The sequence below is a fragment of the Falco punctatus genome, assembly GCF_963210335.1.
Source record: "Falco punctatus genome assembly, chromosome: 10".
Classification (NCBI taxonomy): Eukaryota; Metazoa; Chordata; class Aves; order Falconiformes; family Falconidae; genus Falco; species Falco punctatus.
In genome coordinates, this window is record NC_137590.1 from 9,490,937 (window position 1) to 9,510,732 (window position 19,796).

The window sequence follows — 19,796 nt, forward strand, 5'->3', positions numbered from 1 at the left end:
GTGAATGGAAAGCACAGGCAACATGAGGGGACAACAGGATACCCTAAAAAAGAGCAACATAAGGAGGACTCACCTATACAGGCCAAAGCTGCCTGTCGCCCCTGCTCGTCCTACCAAAGCAATAGCGGAGAGAGAACTTAAAGCACGTGGTGGGGTTGCCTGGTGTGATGTTCAAGCTCAGCAGGGTGTTTTGCAGGGTCTTCCAAAGACAGCAGGCACAAGCCCAGCTGCACATACAGCTATTCCCTAGCCCCAACAGGCCAAACTGACCCCATCTAAGTAAGAACAAGATTAAATCAGTTTGGGAGTGACCACACGTGCCATTATGCGGCCAGAGAAGTGAGCAACAGCCTCGGGCGGGCAGTGAGGAGCCTGGTCCACCAGCTCAGCCACAGCCAGAGCAGTGCATCTGTCCGCAACCCGCGTTTCTTTCCTTTTCTGCTGGCCCTCTCTCTCCCCTACCAACACACACACACACACACAAGTCAGTATTAAAATTAGAGATTGTTAAACAGCTTAGCTAAATTTATATCCATACTCAGCACTGTACTGCTTCCTTAAGGGAACAGCTTCCCTATCGGAGAGCTGTTGGTTTACATCTATCATTCTCTTTTCCAGCCCGTACAATGGTAAACACCTGTTCATTTAGCAGCTGATGGAAGACATAATAGCTGTGTAACTGTAAATAGTCAGCAGCTGTAAACGTTGATGCAAATCATACCTAAATGATTGAAAGAGCTGACAGAGCCCATTATGCATCCTGTGAGCAACACCGCTCCACTCTCCTGGCATTTCATTTTTTCTGAGCAGTGACAAGCCTGGTTTTGCTCAAGTTAGGGGATGGAAGTACATTCTTCACTAGATCTAAGAATCTGTAACACCTTACTCTTGTGGTTAAAGTTTTTAAGTGATCTTTTGATAAGAATTACTGTGCTCTGGCTCCTGTCCCAGCTCTGCTGAGGACTGAGGCTGAAAGATATATTTGAAGTTGCAACGCTAGAAAATCGGTTGCGGGTGGAGAATGGCAAAACTGCCTGTTCTAACTGAAAATGACACTAGTTTTGAAAATATCTATGGTAACACCATTTAGCAAAATCATTTTTAAAAACAGATCAATGCAGGCGAACTACCTCTCCCAGGAGTTTTTGGCTGAACGCTTACTATGCCAAAACAGGGAACAGCTTTAACTGAAACACACACGCATGCACACCCACCCACCCCTTCACATACTTCTTTTCACAGCTAGTAGGAAGTAGTATGGTTTAACAGATAAATCACTGGAGTGAAGTTCAGGAAGCTTTAACTATATCAGTGCTATTAACTCAAATTGTGCCCTGCTTCTCAGGAAAGGGCCCTTGGGGTGCTCATGCAGGGCATGGGACAGCACTTGCTGGGTACGCTGTGCTCTCCTGGCTGCCTGACATTTGTCCTATCTACCTGCCTTGTCTCCTGAAGGTGCTTTGTACAGAGCAATGTTTTGCTGCTGAGTGGCAGATGTGCTTTTCAGGCAGTTCCTCAGCTGTGGCCATGGCATTTGTCCTTCCATGCTGGAGCCCCTGGAGCTCACCTTTGCCAAACTCTTCTGCAACTGCAATGAGGGGGAAGTTGATGTGGCATCACCAAAACACACTGAGGAGTTCACATGGAGGGGACAGGGGAGATGTGTGGGCATACTGCTGCAGTTGCTGCTCCCAGGGAAGCCACCCAGGCTGTGGTTTGTACTGGGAACAGTGGTGCCACCTCTTCCTGTCCTTTCTTGTTCATGCTTGCAGGGATGCCGGACCGGAGAACTAATCTGTCTGAGGATGAACACAGGCACAGGGAGAATTTATGCCAAATCAAAGCTACTGTAAAACCACAGCCTGAAGGCTTATGTTTACATTAAAAATGCCACACAAAAATGTCATAACCTGATTCAGGATGACTACACTGACAAATGGTTTCTCCTGAAAATCTGCCCAGCATCTTGTAAACACCTTATGGAAATTAGCAAAATTCATCAAAATTCAGAGATACAGGTTGAGTATGTTTTTGTATTGCTCATTGACCAGATAAAATATTTATAACCAGGGATTTTCTTATTGCTTTATCTGTTTTTATGAAGTCTAATTTAAAGAAAGAAACCCATAAAATAGGAAATTAGTTTGAAGCACACTTCTTTAGCACTGACTGTTAAAATTTTGAGAATTTTAGCTTTTAAGCAACCATACAGTATTATCTGTGACAACACAAAAATCAGTAAAACATACTACTTGCAAAACAGTGCTTGTATATATTTTTACACTAAATATTGTTCATTTAAATACTGATGAATAAAATGAATAAATAAAATAACATTTCATGTTATAAATAACCGTGTTGTCTAACATCTTTAAGCTGCATGTCTTCTTTCTTTTTGGCTCCCTCTTCCTCCTACTCCAGTAGTGTCAAATTGCATTGAAGTCAATTAAGAACTGCTCATTTATTATACACACCTTGTTAAAGCAAGAAGGATAATTGAATGCCAAGACTCCCTTTCCTTCATGTCCATGATTTAAAGTAACACGATAGGTAATAAGGATTTTTGAGATTAGGTGGCTTATAAATAGATGTATAGGATTTTTTTTTTTTAAAGGCCTCATTGTAAGAAGGCCCATTTCTTTGATTTTAACTATTGAAGTGTGCATTAACCTGTGGGGTTGATGTTGCAGGGACAGGGGGATTAAGCCCTTTTTTTGAATTTCTGTAAGTGAAAGGTTTTATTGGAGGAGGAGAACAAGGAGGGTGGCAAAGGCAAAAAGACAGCTGGGGAATGAATGATGAGCACAGTCCTTTGTGCCACCATTTGGTTTTAACACTGGGATTTCTGTGAAATGGTGGCTGATGCTAATGCAGTGGCAGCACAAAAATGCCCCAGCCATGATCCCTTCTGGTTAAGCAAGGTGATGTAAAAAGGAGAGAAAGAATCCCTAAAACATCTTTCTGACAATTCTTGCTTGTGACGATTATGAATACAGGCTGAAAGATTAACTTCTGCCTCTCACGCATGCATGGTTCAGTCCACCTGTATTGTGTCAACATTACCAAAAAGACTAAGGATGAACAATAAAAAAAAAGTGCTCTGTTGCAACACCCAAACCTGGATTTTGTCTCACAGCTTTCAGTTATTAAATAATAACATTTAAGAGATTCTGGACAGGTACTTTGGACCCAGACAGCCAGACTGATGGAAACAAGTTTAGTTTTACGGGTCTGAAAGCACATGAAAGGTCCCAGTAGCCTTATCCACTGTGATGGAGAGAGCTGCATCTGGGCAGTGACGGTGTGTCTATGGGTATGCATGAGGAAGTCTCCCTGTTGTGAAAATCTCCCATTTCATAAGTGTCTTTTGCCAGAAAAGCAGAAAGATTTTAAACATAAAATACAGGCACTTCCCCTGCCCCCCAGTGCCTGTTTCCATACTGCTTTCTTTTAGACCACTTTCCTGTGCATGCAAAAATCTGAATAGTCACTTCTCCCCACCCCGAGGAATGTAGGTACAAATCAGATAAAGCAAGGTTCAGACTACTGAAATTTGCACCCATAAATTACAGTTCAGACAAGAAAGCCTTGCCCAAGCCATGCTGAAAAACATCTCCTTAAATGTTCCTTCCTTCTAAGCAAGAGCAGTCTAGTTCATTCAAGGTGACTCATTGAAATACATATTTAAGGCCAAGTGTCATCCCACTATTATTTATTAGCTGAACACAAAGTCCCCAAACCGAATTGGAAAGCCACAACCTCAAACTAGGGGAGTTTGCAATGCACTCGCTATACATTTATTTTGCCGTTTCTGAGAGAAAAATTTACTCCAGAGGCTTCAAAATATTAATTATCAGGTGTAACAAAAAAACAAAACCAAAACAACCCTCTTGAAGTACAGTTACTAGTTCCACATACCAGCCGTCTGGTAAAGTTAAATATGCTGGATGTTTTCTCAACCAATACGGAGCAATTAGGCTCGATTGTGGTTTAATGATTCTCCAAATGCCTTTTTTTGTTCTGCTCCTTTGTCCTGAGGGTTCTTCCTAGCACGTCGGACCCAACCGAGGGCGGATGATAAAGAGCACATGTTTGATTGGGAGGTTTGAATAAGAATTCATTCCTAACAGCTTTTACCCCTCAAGGAAATAATGGCATGAAGTAAATAAATAAACAAGCAAACAATTAAGAAACTGCCTCTATCCTATTTCCTTGAAGAAAGCAGAGCTTATTTTATTTTTATTTTGCTTCTGTTCCCGAGGGCGTCTTCCTCCAGCCAGCCCCTCCTGGGCAGTTGGGGCAGTTCAGTGTATTAAAGGTTTCAAATGCTGATGTTTAAATGTTTTCAGCGAATATGTTAATTACAATGGACAAGCCTTTAGCACTCTGCTGAAACAGCAGCCTGAACATTGTGTATTTAGCAGATCCTATAAGGTGATGACAGCTCACAAAGAGTTGATAAACGCCATTCCTCAGGAAGACAAATGTAAACCAAACCTCAAACCTCTGGCAATTTATTCACAAATCAAACTATTTTACAGTAACATTTTAAATTTAAGGGATTGTGAATTTTAAGAAGCAACAATAGAACTTCGGGTTGGCTTTTACTTGTAAGCATTGAGAAAGACGTGATATAAAATGCAAAAGTCAAAACAAAAGAAGCTTAGGAGGAAGGCATTAATATTCTCTACTTGTACGGTCCCGGCTCTCTGCTGCGATGGCTTCGCATGCTCCTTGTAGTAACTGACTGCAAATCCAGAAGTACAGAGTCCCTATCTTTTTCAAAGTAATAATATCTTCAACAGAGCTGAAGGAGCAGATGGATTTCAGAGGTTATCTAGCTGGAGGGCTACAGCATAGCTCCGGTGAGCACTCTGACACGAATAGCTTCCTTGGGACCCCCAACCCAGATGCCCCCCTGCTGGGCAGAGGGTTTGGGCAGCCATGTAGCTTACAAGTGTCAGACCTTGTTCATCAGCCCCTGACAAACACAGGAACCACGGGAGGAGCAACCAAGCACCTAAGGATCCCATGTTCCTGCAGAAGCAGCAGTGGCCCAAGGGAGTGAATGTCCTCTCGCTTGCAGGTGTACTGTCACTAGGGAGCTGCTGACAATAAAGATTGGCGCTTTCTCTCACATGGATCTGCAAACCCCAGTGTCCCCACACAAATCTCTGGCCCTCAGGAACGTTTAGTGGAGTTGGGACAATACCTGGAGGATTTAGTTCTATAAACCATTTTGGCAGCTTAGTACAGGACCATAATTCTGCTTAAAGGTGTTTCAGTGGTATTATGCCCTTCTTACAGAGAGATTCTCATAAAATCTTATGGTTTATTTGTTTTAAAAAATGAGACAACTTATATTTTACCAGCAGCCTAAAATATGTCTTAGGGGTTTTAACTTTCTGTGGAAACCAGACTTTGGTTGTGAGAATGCTAGGTGCAATTCCCTGTTAACTTTAGAAAATGACGTATGTGGGAGCCATGAAATGGTAGTTGCTGACATACACACCACAAAAAAAAAAAAACAAAACCAAAAAACCAAACCAAAACAAAAAAAACCATAACCCCTGCTGCTTTCTTTTTGAACATAACTGCATGTAAACACAGAGAAACAAAAGCCTAGCGCAGGCACTGGACAATATTTGGCCAGTTGTGCTGTGTAATACTGTTGGCACATACAGATCTGCTTTTTTTTTTCCTTTCTTCTCCAGTGTTCATGGACTAAAGTGCATACCTGAATCATAGTTTTTTGCATACCTGAATCGCGTAAGCTAAATATTTGCTGTGCACATACAATGTGGGTCAGTGCAGGATCAAAAAGTTAAGGGCCTCAATTCAGAGCTCTGCTTTGTGAATCCTGAAGTTCAGTTAAGTGATATTTTTTTGGCAGTAGTTCTAAAAGAGTAATCCTTTGGATTGTATATTTTCAGAAACACCTCTCCTAGCAAAAAAAGCCCACTCCATAAATAATAAAAAATGAGCTGCTTCTTGAGAATGCTGCTCTCAATTATAAGAAGGATAATTGTGTTTTGGGATAAGCAAGGAAACACTTCTATGCTGGGATATCATTAACTGAAACTGTGAATAAATAAGACATGTAATAAAGACCCAAGATATACCTAAGTACACCTCAAGTCATGACAATGTATATAGCTTTGATGAAATCAAAGAAGTTGCACCACTGATAAATCTGGCCCACTGGAAGGACACATGTGCAACCTGCTTTGTAAACCCTTCAAGAGATACTGAAACAACACTGGGAGGTTTTGTTTGTATATACAATACAGCATCACATAGTTGCATGAAACATTCTCATATTCATCTAGGGCTATTTTCTTACTACCGAAAAATCCATGGAGCTACATCTGGCTGTCAGAGCCTTGGGGGGCAAGGACGTGGAGGTGTATGAAGCTGTAAGGCAGCCTGTGCTTTGGACAGGTAGGGCTTGCTGCTATCCCAGATGGACAGTTCAGAGAGCGCGTAAAAGAAAACCTGCCATAATCCAGGGGTGAGGTCCCTGAATAGTCTTGCTCCTCCAGTGCTATCCCAACCAACAGCTATATATATTAAAATACCCTTTTTACCGATTCCCCAAATTGACAATTATATATGTGTATATGTGTGTATATATATATATATATACGCAAGTATAGAAGTGCTCACACAACTGCCACATGAGGCTCCTACAGTGAAAATTCTATCTTAATTGATAAATATAATTTAATTTTTATATTTGTTGACCAAGCAGAACCACGTCTAAGGCAGACATTTCTCACGCTGATTTCAAGAAGGAGCATGTGATGAGAGAATCACTCACTCTACATAGTTTAAAATTCTTTCATACCAATTGCTCTACTTGTTCAGCTCTAGTGGAGGTTTGAAATAGATGCCATGCTCATGGATTTGATTCATACAGATTTTGGACACACATTGTGTGAGACCATTTCGAGATATTCAGCCTTTTTTTTTTTCCCAATCAGCATCTTAATGATTCATTTGGAGTGCTTGCACACCAACTCACACAAAAACCCCTCAAGCAATGACTTACAGTAAAAATGTTTAGAGTATGTGTTGATGACTGTAGAACAGGTAGCATTATAATTTGTTAAAAGCTATTCAGTGTCTGGGAAAGATTTCTGACTAAGAAATCTAAAATATTTTGGGGTATTTTCATTGGGAAAATTTGAAACATATTGTCATCTACTGCATCGGCCTACAGAAGGGAAATTTTGTCATTCCCACCGATGTTGGAATTTGTTCAGCTGCATGCATGAAAGGTGGGAGTCTTTGTTTAGCCAAAGCTCTACTGAATTTCAGCATTTTTATTCTACATCAGCTGCTTTGACCACAGGCAGCAGAGGCCAGTTCCTCAAAAGGTGCTATGTGAGTTTGTTAATAAAGCAGTTTTATCCAGGAAGTTACCACTGTTCACATGACTGAGGTAGAAGCACTGAAGCACAGATTACATGATTTTCTTAAGATGACAAGTTAATTCGGTATCACAGAATAGAATAGAGGCATCCTAACTCCAGTTACAAACCCTGTGGAGCAGTCTATTTCTGATTAATTTTTAGTTGGTGCATTCCAAGTGCAGTTTCTGTATTCTGAACAATGGACGGTCTCCCAAATTCCAGCTAAATATTTTGTCCCACTCAGGGCACATAACTGCTTTCTAATTATCCACCCTATTTCTTGGTGTAATATAACACCCAAATTCTCTTCAGTAGTAAGCATCCTATTTTCTGATTGTTTATTTTTTCCACATCTTAATGCTTCAAACCTATAAGACTTCTAGCAAAAATTAACATTTATGCCCCGATTTATATTACATTTACTTTAATTATAATGTTAGTAAGAGTGGCAATAGACAAATAGCCACATGAGCATCACAGCTGTAAATAGTATATTACTTTGCATAAAAATGTTATTTATTATTGTCCAAAACCTCCCACACATTAAAGTATTTCTTAGCCAAACTGTCCCTACAGAAAGCATTTCTAGAAAAAGCTTAGTTTCTAACTAAGAATGATATGTTACTTTTGTTTTGTGCAAGTACTGTATCTAATACTGTGGCTGTTTAGATCTTAGGTCATGGAAAGAAGAGAAAAGAAGATATTAACATATCAATGAAACACTCTCCTCAGGAGCCATGGAGTGGGAACAATATTTGCATCTACAGTTTGTTAACAGCACAGGCAAAACTGCTAGTGAAAATTCTTAAATTAGGGTTTAATGTGATGGTCTCTGTTTTCAAAAGAGAAACAAAAAGCCACTACTAAACCCATGTGCTCAGAAGTGGCTTGTTCTGTGTAAATATCACCGTAAATCACCAGTGAAGACCTGAACCTCTTTTGGTTGGTAGAGAACAAACTCCTATAATAACAACAGATGAATCCAGAATTGCCTTGCTGCAGTCTTCTCAGGCTCCCAACTAGGAAAATTACACAGCTAATCGAAAGCAGAATCGTTCAAGATGCACTAAATTCATTATGTCATTTATCTAAATAAATTACTACTTCATATAGGTACAGAAGTCACCATATTGATTAAGACCTCAGTAGATAAGCATCTTCTCCCTAATGCTGGCCTGTTCAATGTTCGGGATATTCAAGGATCTTGCAGAAGATCCCATCCATAGCAGATTTGTTTTCTAACCCACATCTGTTAATACTGTCTTATGCCTTGGAGCTTGAGAAGCTATAATTTCTTTTCTTGCCCTATCTAGTGTACCTGTGGCTATTTCTGATACACATCTAACTTTTTTGGCTTCAAGAACATCTTGTGATAATGAGTTCCATGGAGTATTTGTGTTGCACCGCAAAAACTATTTCCTTTACCCATTTTAAACATGTCACTCATCTCTTAGCCACCTTTATTTATGAAGTACTTCTTGCTGAAATAAGATTGAACACAGTATTCCAGATGACATCACACCATTAACATTTTATATTTTATTTTCTATCGCATTCCTTATACAATCTAATATTTTAAAAAAGAAATTGAAATCTTGACTGAATGCTGAATACAGATCCCATTAAACTGCACTCAATAAGGCTCAGGTCTTTTTTCACACTTGTCCAGCTCACTGGAAAAAAGAGACTTTTTCTCTGGAACCATATGTCAATGGAATTGTTAGCATATTTACTGTCCTTAGTTGCATTTAAAGATACTGTTAGAATGAAAACAAAAATCAACACAACAGAGTTTTTCACAAAAGGAACTGTTTTCTGAAAGATCTTGTCATCTTACTTCCATCTTCCAAAACATTATCCTCTCCCTAGGACCAAAATGCAGCAAAAGCTGAAGGAAATTCAGTATTTCTGAAGTTATGGCCACAAATGCAGGAAAAAAATGATGGAATTAGGGGACTGTGTGTTGCCAATCATTTCTGAAAACCCTTAATTGGGCGATTTTATGTAGTGCTAAGAACTCAGCTAAAATTTCAAGTTTCAAACTATGAGTTCAGGGCCCAGTTTTCAAAGTGATGAGCACACTTAGGTTCTACAAAAACCACTGTGGACTATAACACAGGCTCCATGTTGTTTATTTTATTTATTTTTAAAATATTTTCTTTGCTTTAGTCCACTAACAACTAATTAAGCTGCCTCCAGATTAAGAGGCTGAGCCAAGAATTACAGGATATACCACATGCTTTCTCAAGGCAAATATTTACAGTTGTTTGTTGGGTTGATGTCTCTGACATCTATCTTCTACACATAGGCCATTAAAAAATGCAACATCACAAAAATCACCACATGACATTATGTGAAAGATTTGCTTTTTGAAAAGCAAGATGTATTCAACCCCAGCTTGCAAATTGTTTTGCAGATGCTATTTCTATAATGCTGGCATGGCTTCTTTTAGCAAGGGGGGTTGGGGGGGAACATAAAAGACTTAGATCAAAGATTCTTTTTTGGTAGGCAAAGGCTTCTGGCTTCTTTTTCCTAATAGAAAAAGTTTGTGATATCAGAGGAGACCGCACATCAAGCAGGGTTATGCAGCCCAGCTTTAGCATTCTCTTTATTCATGCTTTGTGCTTGCTGCCGCTCCCTTGTCACTGTGTTGTTGTTTCATGGGGGCCTCTGCGGGATTTAGAGAACACAGGCAGAAAATGCAGTAGAAATAAAGACTTTAGTAATTTGTTTATCATTCCTGTTAAACTAACCCTATGACTGACTGTCCTCAATAAGACTAATCCTGTGAAAGGCTGCAATGGCTTCTTGATGCTTTCAGTAATCAGAACGCCTTTATGCCTAATGGTGGCATGGCAAATGTATCCTTGTGCGGGAGAAAGCAAGCTCCGCAGAGCACTGCCCAGCCTTTCTAAAATCACATGCATCTCTGATCTCAACAGTAGTCAATAACGGCTTGCTCCTTTGGGAGAATCAAACAGTTATGCAAACAGGAATTTAAGGTAAACAGACATGTGGATAGAACGAGGCTGCCCAGAGGATTCCTCATTTTCTCAGTTTTGCAGCCATTCAAGTTTAGGATAAAGCTCCCATTTTCTCAGTGGGTAATGCCTCGTGTCCACGTGTCTGACTGAGGAAGTGACCAAATGCTTTCCCGGCAGGTTGCAGGCATGCAGTGTGACCAGCCTGGGCAGTTCTCAGCAGCCCTGCGCTGGCTCCCGCCGTGGGACTGCAGACGCGCTGGAGGCAGGCAGCTCCACTCACACCGAGTGCGGATAACACGGCGCTATGTGCTGCTTCCAGCCAGCTCAGCAAATGGAGTTTGTCCAGTTACTAAATATATTAAAGTACAGACTTCAAAAGGCCCTGATCGGAGGATGGCGACAATGAAGGACACCATGCAAACAAATAATCTAACACTGTAGACCTGTTCAAGAGCTGGAAGAAGTGTAGCGAAGATTTTTCTCTCCCTCACCCCTATGGTTTTCAGGAAAAGGTCTTTGAACTTCTTTATCTGAGCACTTATATTTTTATTACAGGAAATTAAGAGGCTGAATGATGTGTGATTCAACTGTGGATCCCTGGACATGAAATGAAGCCATAATAAAACATTTTAATATGAAATCAAAACCATAAGCTTGACTCTCTCCTACTTCTGACCTCTGCTCTGTGCAGGGGCAAGTACATAGTGGGAGCCAGCAATTGCTCCTTCATTGTGTTTCACCAATAAGTCTTTAGACAGGTTATGTGCTGCTTTAAATTATAATACTGGCTATGCAGTTTCTAAGAGCAGATCTTTGTGGCATAACAGAAGGCAGCCCAGGGATGCCTGGTCTGTGTATGCCTGCGACAAGGTAGGATGCAAGTGTGGTTCTCCATTAGCACATACTGCATGTGCATTCATATGCCTGGTCTTGAAACTCAAGCCTGTAAGTCCCAGTCCATTAATTTACTTTGCCTCCTCCTACAACAGTAAGATGAGACACTGAGAAGGTCTGAGATATAGATTTTGGTCTATCCTTCAGAAGGATAAAGTCAAGAAACAAGATTAGGCAAAAGAACACTGCTTCAAAGATTTTTTTTTTTTTTTTTTTTTTGCTTTGAATATCATTACTTGGGAAGAACAAATGCAGACACTTGGTGTCATGCTGCTGCTAGCTGAGCTGGCAGAGAAAAACATGTGACAACTGTAAGCATTAGTCAAAGAAATCAAGCTAATGCTCTAATCAAGTACAGCTAAAATCTGTAATGTCCAATAAAAGACAATCAGCATAACTGGAAGAGTGCCAAACAACTGAACAATACAAATTTATTTTTCCAGGGAGGGCCTCTCACACTAAACTAAAAAATCAACAAAGACTGCAGTCTGACGTTACAGCTAAGCCAGTCCAATGGCTCACCCCACTGCGAGCTCCCTTCCCCTCCCCTGTCCCAGCTTCTCCGACCGCAGAGGTCTGGTGCAGGGAGCTAAACCAGCCAAATACTAACAATTTTTTCCTGACACTCAGGCTTTGTGAAATGACAAATTGCCAGTGCCAACACAGGCGAGTGGCAAGAGTATGTATCTGTGCACAACTGTGGAAAATCTTATCGTTAGTTGGGTACACTTTGATGTTACTGGTAAGGCAAAGAGGAGAACCGAAGCATCCTGCTTGCACTCTGTCTGGGAAACCGAACTAGGACTTGCAACAGAACAGGCCACAGTGTGTGTGCAACAGCACAACAAATTTACACTAACTGCTTTGAACTTGTAATTGAACTGCAGTTTTAAAGCTGAATAACTAATGCTAGAAACAAAACCTCACATCTGGACCTCCAGAATATTTCTCCAGTGGGTCATTTACTTCTGGCTTCCTGGGCTGCCTGACCTCCAAGGGAATGTTTGGAGTCACGCTAACATTTAAAAAGCGATCTGCTTCCAGCAGCCAAACACCGTGTTTTTCTCAGTCTTTAGAAGTCTGAACAAGCCACTCCAAGAGTTCTCTGGCAAATATATCAGGTGTATTTATTTAATGATTTCCCCCACGTTTCCATTACAGTCTTGGTTAATGAAGAAATGGGACGCAGGCACAGTTTACCCACCACCACCACCACCACCTAAAGCAATATAGGATCAAACAAGACAAAGCTTCAAAGTTTTAGCCCCTTTAGTAATATATATATTAGGAAAAAAAAAAAAAAAAAAAAGAAATCTAGACTAGCTGACCTCCTCAGATCCCTTCCAATTTGAATTATCCTACAACCCTATGATCCCATGAGGGTGATTTTTTTCCTCCCTTTGTTCACAACAGCTAAAGTAGCTGATAGAAACTGTTCACCTACAATCCCGGAGGAAACAGCTCTTCCACCCCCCTCATGCAAGTCAATGAGCCATACAGTGGTGAGTCTTGGGGCGCAGAAAAAAGCAAGGATCCTTCAGATACATTTTACCAGGCATGGCTAGCTAAATGGGACACCTTGCTCCTGCTCCTCACTCTTCACAGGGCATCCTTCATCCCGTCTTTCACATCAAATTTCTGCTCAGAGATCTGCTCCATATTCATGTACCAGATCTTTAGGGCAGCCCCTTCCTTATTTCTTCATTAAAATGGAAATAACAAGGGTAAACAGGGATATCAGTGTTAAGCCATTTTTATGCCACCTATATTGAAGAGTCAGAAAGTAATTGTTCAAAACACCCAAGACAAAAGCCACTGTCTGGCACTCTCAAACTAAACAGTCACCTCGGCACATTACAGCAGAAATGTAAATACAGGTGACACAATGACACAGAGTGGGACAACTATCTCTTATGCAAAAGTCTGTACTTCAGCCCACGTGGTATCTAAAGAAACTGCATTACCAACACTACGAGCCTTAGTTAGTCAGAGAAGCAACAACATCAGACCTGTCCATGTCAACCCTGGGTGACAAAGGCAGGCTGTACACTCACCCTGTGCGGGAGGGACGGCAGGGTGTGAGAAAGCAATGTGAGAGATTGATTAGCACTGAAAAACGATACCCAAAGAGGGCAGAAACATGACACGGAGAAGTGAAGTGATACAGAAACAGAGACAAGGAAATGGCAGGGCCGGGGGGGGGGGGGGGGGGGGAGGGGGGGGGGAGGGGGAAGCGGGACACAAACCCAAAGGTTGTTTTTCTGTTACTCAAATCTGAAGTGAAGGATTTATTCTTGTTTTATGTGGTCTTTGCCTTCTCTCACACTCTTGCTATCACATATGCTGTCCAGAGCACTCACATTTATGGTCAGAAGCTGGGAGGATGCAAAGGAGAAGAGGACAGGGACTGCTGGTTTTGGTGCAGCACCTGCAGCAGGGGGCTCCTGGTTTGTGACCACCAATTGAAAAAAAAAGACAAGACATCTACTGAAAGAGTTGATACTACAGCAAGTTTGTCACTGCTTCAGAATCCACCTGTATTGTTTAGCTTTACATTTACATTTAAAAGGATTTGAAACATACAGTAACAAAATAGTATTAGAAAAAATAAGCCCAAGGAGACAACAAAAAGAGGAAGTGAAAGGCATAAAAAATAAGAATGAGACACAGCATTTGTCTCTGACAAAATTTGCTGATATGTCCAAATTGAAATGGCATATGGAAATGGTGCAATTTTTGCCTTAGATATGAGTGACCTTGTCTGTCAGATGCTTTCCCCTTGTCCTCAATAGTCCACACATGAATGAAACTGAGGACTTCTAAGGTGGGTAACCTGTTGTCAGCCTGCCAGGCATAACGCCGTGAATCCAAAGCTCTTCCACAATATGGGAAACCTTGAAGGAGTTTTTATTTCCATTCCAAATTAGAGGTAAAGGAAATTTGAGAACATCAGAATTTAGCCATGAAACCTAGTAAATTCTCTATCAGCCAGCTGCGCTATTAATGCTTTTCCCCATCATCTAACCAAGAAGTTCCCAACTGTAGCTCACTTAGTTATTTTCTCTGAAGTCCATAACCATGTTTGACGACAAGAGCAGAAGCACATGGTGCTGTGCTGGTCTGCATGGCTGAAACATGCCTCCTAGCCAAACTGCTCCTCTCACTTGCAGAGAGAACAGTGGCAGCTACTGATCCATGAGCTCTATGCAGCCAACTCCCATCTACCCTGGGGAGAAGATAGCAGGATCCATTATTTCCTTGGTGTACCACTTCAAAATCGCATGTATATCACTAGCAGATCTGGGCTGGTGTTTAGAAATTCACAGTTTAGTTTACAGCTTGGGCTGTGACAGCCTGTAGAAGCCCTGAACTTGATTGATCAGAGTGGTAAAATACCCAAATCGTTCAAAATCCAGGTAAATAGAGAAAATCAAAATACAAAACAGATACAAAACAGAAGGTGAAAGTCAGGTAACAACCAGGTACAGGAACCGGTCTTCCCCAAGTCCCAGGCATCCCGATTCTAGACATCCCGTGTTCACTAGATCATACCGCCTGTGCATCCAGCTTGCATGGACCAATCACTACAGGACTGTTACTTCATATTGGAGCATCTACAAGCTGTCATCAAGTATTTATAGCTTCAACCAGACTTTTGTGCAATGCGAGCAGATTGTCAGGTATTACAGTGAGTTAATTTATTCGGGAGTTGAAGTCTTCAGAGTTTGGGGAATGCTTCTCAATTCATCATCAAAACATCTCATCTCATATATTGCATTTTTGAAGCCTCAGCCTGAGTTATTTGAGTTATCAGAAGCCCACTGACCTTTTCTAAGCACCCCTAAATCTATCAGCAAAACTTGAGAACAGAATGATGAGGATTATGATAGTTGTAGAAGTTGTCTTTCCTTAATTTTCATGGATACATGCAAGATACATTGCCTTTTTATTAAAACATATATTCCAAGACCTCAAAGGGGTCTTCTTCTGCTCACTAATTGTATTTAGAAATGCAACTCCTAAACCTGAACACTGATAGATACAGGATTAATGAACTAACAGTATCACAATAGCCAGGAAGACCGAAGTGTAACAGTCAGGAAGAGAAGGGATTGTTACTTAAATAGCATACAACAAATCATGTTAATTTTGTTAAAGACTTTTTAAAAGAGTTATTGACTTACATGTTAGCGAAAGGACATTCTGGCAATGTCCACACTGTCCTGCCATTTCAAGTAATGCAAGAAATTACAATAAACTTTTTTACACTTCTTCAGAGAGGACAAAATCTTTGTTGCTGTTAAAAAGAACAAACACAAAAGCCAAAAAAGACCCCACAAAAGAGAATCAATTAAAGGCAAAATATTTTGTAGAAGTGCCTTGTTCTTCTCAAAAGAAGTACACACACAAAGTAAAGCTCAACAACCCCCCTTTTGCCAACTGCCACTTTGTAGGCCTTCAGAATGAGAATTAATAATTTAAAAAGCCATAAAAAAATCCTTTGCTGATCTTTTCAGAGTCTTTTCAGTTATACTGTATAAATACTTTGAACAAATCTCCTACATTGCCCACCATCTGTATTTAGGAAGTTTTTATGGGGTTATTTCTAGGAAAAAGAAACTAGGAAATTACAATATTTGCTCTTGTTTCAGTACGGGGTTTTTTTCTTCTTCTAATGTGGTCATCTAGAGACGACTGGAATGTACAGAAGCGACCCAATACTCAGAAGAATAAAGTTCAAAAATAATTTTATCACAGACCCCCAAAAAATGCAAGCCTGGATTTTTTGTAATTCTTTCTGCCACGAAATAGAAATGCTTTCTGGTTCATTGAGCAAATTGGTGGGTCTGAATTCCAGAAATTCAGATATCCTCACAAAGGCAGCATTATGACCGAACAGGTTACGTGTTCAGAATTCTGGCTGCGTGCCACTTTGTTAATAAATACAAGTGTTGAATTCAGCTGGATTTAAAGATTGTGTTCTTTGCTTGAGCAAGTCTGAAAGTGCCAGATTTGTAAAATTATCACTGTAGCTTGTGCTTTGAAACTCGGAGACACCATCGCAGATAAAAACTGTCTCTGATCCTGCAAAAGAATCAGATGGGCAGGTCTCACACTGAGCCCAGCTGACTTCAGTGACCTAAAACAGTGGTTTGCTCCATGGAACTATAAAAAGATTGCACAACCTGTAACAAATTAAACACTCAGATAAACTACCAAACATATCTAATCTTGATTTTAACTTTTCAAATTCTAATTTTGTAAATAGAAGACAAAGCAGCCAAACCCATTATTATACATCTTGAGCTAAAATTGTTTCTTTTGGGGTTCTCTGTGCTCTGCTTAATTAAAAATAATCTAAATTTATTCAATAACATGGATTCTATTCCATCTTCAACAACAACAATCAAGTAGAACTTCAATAAAACCCTCCCAATAGTTGTTATTTTAGTTGTAGTTTTAGTTTGCTTTTTTTTTGGTGTTAAAGTACAGTTGATTAATTTAAAAAAATTCTGCTGTGTCTTAATTACACAGGATAATTTTTGTATTTTATATTATACAATGGCAGTTTTCAGAGCTGAACAGGCAAATGATTTATTTTCCTATATGCTCCAGTTCATAAAAAAAAATATCTGAATTACTCAAAATATATTCGTTTTTCAAAATTAGTAAGTACTATTTGCAATTAGTGGTTAATAACTAGACAGACTTTTTTTCCCCTCTGTGCAGAATTATCAGATCCATTTTACAGATTAAAACCTGAGGCACAGAAGGGCAGCTAACCCTGCACAAAACCAGCAGCAAATACCATCTTGCTGTTGAAGCACTGGACCACACCGGGAGAGAATGGCTGGATTCTTTGCAGGTAACTGCCTGCGCCCATTTGCTTAAGGATAGCCATCCTTGAATTTTAGGCAATGCAGATACACATACATGCATATGTATCTATGCCAACACTCAAGTTTTATCAATACCAGTTTCTACAAATGCAAGACTGTTAAGAACTCAAGCTTTGTTTTTAATTTTTTGTTTTTAAACAGTGCAAGTGCCAAGGAACTGCCATCACTTAAATAGCCTAGAGGCAATTCCTCCTTCATCCTACATGTTACTTCTTCTAAATGCTTTATGCTCCCTTTCACTCTTCCTAAAAATTTGGGGCTGTGCCGGTATTAGCAAGAAAGAGAAATTTTTGCCCCTCCTCTCCCCAGTTCTGGTGCAGCTAGAGACTCAGACTCAAGTCAAAGCCTTGTTTCATGAGAAAAACAATTATTTGATTTGAAATGAGTCAAATAAGAATTCTGTTCTGAATGGCTTCAGGGAAAACTCTACATAAAATCCTCTTGTTATTAGCAAAGATAGTTTATTGTTGGCATAGTGTGATAAAAAGAAATACATCTGGACTGTCACTGTCTGCAAGATAAATACAAGGCTTTTCCATCAGGTGCTGAACGCTCTGACCTCTGGATTAAAGCACATTCAACACAGCATAGCTCCCTGTACAAAGCTGGACTGAACCTTTACAACCTGCGGTAGCAAGATGCAGACAGGCACCTAGTGGGAAATTCAGTAAATTCCTACTTTTCCTTACCCTTACAAGAAGATAGTTAACATCTCCTAGAAGAATATGGTTTAAACTCCTGTGCTGAATGGGCTGCAGTAGCAAGGATGCTAGCTTAACCTTATATTTTTTGCTTTAAAAGCGGCTGTAAACTTAGCAGTGCCCAGATTCCTGGGATGCATGAAGTGGCTGTGCACCACCAGCGCCATCCCAGAAGCAGGCAGTTTCTCAGAAGCAGAAGAAAGGTTTCTTCCTGTGCTGGAACCGAGTTTAGAGCAGGAGCGAAAGCACAGTTTGAATTCTGTGTTACAGGGACAGCTCAGGCCATTATTAACATCTCAGAGGTTCCTCACAGCCACTGAAGGATTTAACTGCAGCAGCCTAATGAAACTCTGCCATGCCCCCTTGCTTCTTCCTGGGGTCGGGACACATGCGGCTGGGGGAGGGGACGAGAGGAAGGCAAAAAGAGGAAAACAAAAAGATCAGAAGTACATTGCGTATCAGAACACTTTGCTAGGTGCTTTTCATTACAATGTGGTAGCTAATCTGGTCAAAATAATCCAAAACATTTAGAGAAAGAGATCACTGTTTGCACAATGAAACCTTGCAAGACATTTGCTCTTCTTTCAGACACCACCCACGTACATGTTTGAAGATTTCCACACTTTTTCCCCAATTAAGCACATTTAAAGTCACAGATCCTCCAGCTGTACCTCATCATTTACATTGCTACATGAAATCAACACTTTCTTTGCAAATGAAAGTGCATATAAGTACACTCACTATACACGTACTTAAACACAAAATGAAACGTTTGCAGAAGTGCATGCATATATTTACCAAGCTGTATATTTTACTTCTGTATTTGTATTGCTCAGAAAAAGGAACAGTGCAGCTTTAACATGGTTATTCTTATGATTTTAATTCAAATACTTGGAAGATGTGTGTATTACACCGTCTCATTGCAGACATGCTGTACTGTACTAAGAAGAGTGGGGAAGCATTTTTATCCATAAAAATGTCACTTGTGAGAGCTGTCTCACCAAGATGTTTTGTGCTCCTCAGGTGAGGATCACTCACAAATAATAACTGTCTTGATATTTAATCAATGTCAAGATGCTGCTGGAAGTTAGTGTCTGTCCATATCAAGGATCTAATGGATCTATTTCAACATTAAAAAATACACGGAGAAACTTCTCTTACTCTAAGCTAGAACAAAAAACTTTTAATTGCTTTACAGATGACTTGACAGTGTATACCACATCAGTTGGCAGGAAAAAACAAACAAACAAACAACCCACCCTGTAATGACAAGTTAGTGTCTATTTTTGTTTCAAGATACACTTGAATCCACAGGGCAAAGTTCTCAGATCTTGCTTTTTCCTTCCAAATTCACCTTCTACTGTTCAGCCTTTGCAGAAGGCAGTGAGAACTAAAAGGAAAATCAGATCTTCCACACAGCCTGGATTGAAGAATTTTGCTGCGGTATGCTTTTAGACAGAGCTTTTATGGTTAACCTTCAAAAATACCTCACTTTCTCCCCACTTCTTATCCTTAATAATATTTTCAGTATGAGCACCCCTATATTTAATTGCTGTAGTTAAAACAGAACCACAAGGATCTTAACAAGAGTCAGAAGAATGGCTGCTCCTCCTCTTACCTTGTCATCTAAGTAGTAAAATGTCCTTAAACTAGTCACATATAATTTTCAGGGATGTAAAAATGTTCTGAGGTAAAAATAACTTTTGCCTTCTCTTGACTTGAGAAGGATCAGATCAATCTGATTCAGTTCACTGTGAGAAAAAAGTTTTGCAATGATTATGCACATTGCAGACCTAAACGTCTTTCTCCAAAATACTTAACATAAGACCCATCTTCTGTAGCTGCTTTCTACTTGCCTGACAATTTGTTGTATTTACTTTGTGTTCTTTTCTTCCACTTTTC

At 40.1% G+C, this 19,796-nt stretch overlaps 1 long non-coding RNA gene across 1 annotated transcript in view; it reads left to right on the forward strand.

Annotated features, from left to right (window-relative positions):
- The window catches only part of LOC308070753, a 41,017-nt gene continuing 21,221 nt past the window's right edge, over positions 1 to 19,796 (forward strand). The window contains exon 1 of the long non-coding RNA XR_013930840.1: positions 1 to 19,796. This exon is cut by the window's right edge and continues 15,013 nt beyond it. This is a non-coding gene — a long non-coding RNA (uncharacterized lncRNA).